Source organism: Penaeus monodon, chromosome 25, assembly GCF_015228065.2.
Source record: "Penaeus monodon isolate SGIC_2016 chromosome 25, NSTDA_Pmon_1, whole genome shotgun sequence".
Lineage (NCBI taxonomy): Eukaryota > Metazoa > Arthropoda > Malacostraca > Decapoda > Penaeidae > Penaeus > Penaeus monodon.
In genome coordinates this window covers 16,374,641-16,375,446 of record NC_051410.1, presented here as the reverse complement: position 1 = coordinate 16,375,446, position 806 = coordinate 16,374,641, and the positions used below count along the sequence as shown (strand labels likewise).

Here is an 806-nt window from a genome sequence, read left to right as displayed (position 1 = left end):
TTATCAAGGTAAAGGATACGTCCCCAATGAACCCGTTTTCTAGCTCGTGCAGATAATAAGCAAAATCAAAAGTTTAGATAAGAGAACATCTTTTATTTAAGTAAGCACCCCCAAAATACTAATCGCTTGATTATTTAAAAACTCAAATTTCACTTCATCATGAGAAATAGACGCTATAGATAAACTAATCTGACTCTCATTATGATGTAAAACTGAGCTGAAGTGTTTGACGTTCCACAACAAGAGCCCAGCAACCGTTTCTTAGCACCAAGGTGAATTTGCAGCTAAAAAAAACCTGGAGTTTACTATTGATTCGTAGCAAAAAGAGCTATATTACTATGGAAGCTGCGGTTCAGAAACTTGAGGTCCTTGTAAGTAAGAAGGAAGGCTTAGGTATTGTGTATTTCTTTAGGGATTTTAAGGGAGAATACCGGTTGGCTTTTCCCCTTTTCCAAGGTTTCTCGGGCAGCAGTTGTTAGCTTATTATTCTTGACATTGGCTAAAATCCTCCTGAAATTGAGTTAATATTTGCAGTTCGTACTATTTCTGTTTGGTGTGTGTGAAGATTAAAGAGATAACTTATTTACATTAAAAGCAAATTGATTTCTTAAATGTTATCATGTTCCGGTACACCCCTACGCTTAAAAAAATGGGCGAGGTCGAGAAAGAAATTACCATTCAGTTTTATTTAGAATAAGGTTTACACGTGTTTCCTACCTGTTATAAGTCCTGTAACTTTATGAACTATATGATTATGTAGAATTGTATACTTGGTATAGTTTGTTTCCCACAGCCACTTAGTAGAA

General features: G+C 35.4%; 1 protein-coding gene across 4 annotated transcripts in view; it reads left to right on the top strand.

Moving 5' to 3' along the window:
* Positions 1-167: 167 nt before the first annotated feature.
* Positions 168-806, top strand: part of LOC119589080 (TBC1 domain family member 7-like) — an 8,564-nt gene continuing 7,925 nt past the window's right edge. Inside the window, exon 1 of one of the 4 annotated variants that reach the window (XM_037937654.1) lies at positions 168-272. The gene's annotated coding sequence lies outside the window, so the exon portion shown is untranslated. Of the gene's footprint in view, positions 372-806 lie in introns of all 4 variants that reach the window. The other 3 variants (XM_037937653.1, XM_037937655.1, XM_037937656.1) reach the window with 3 other exon arrangements.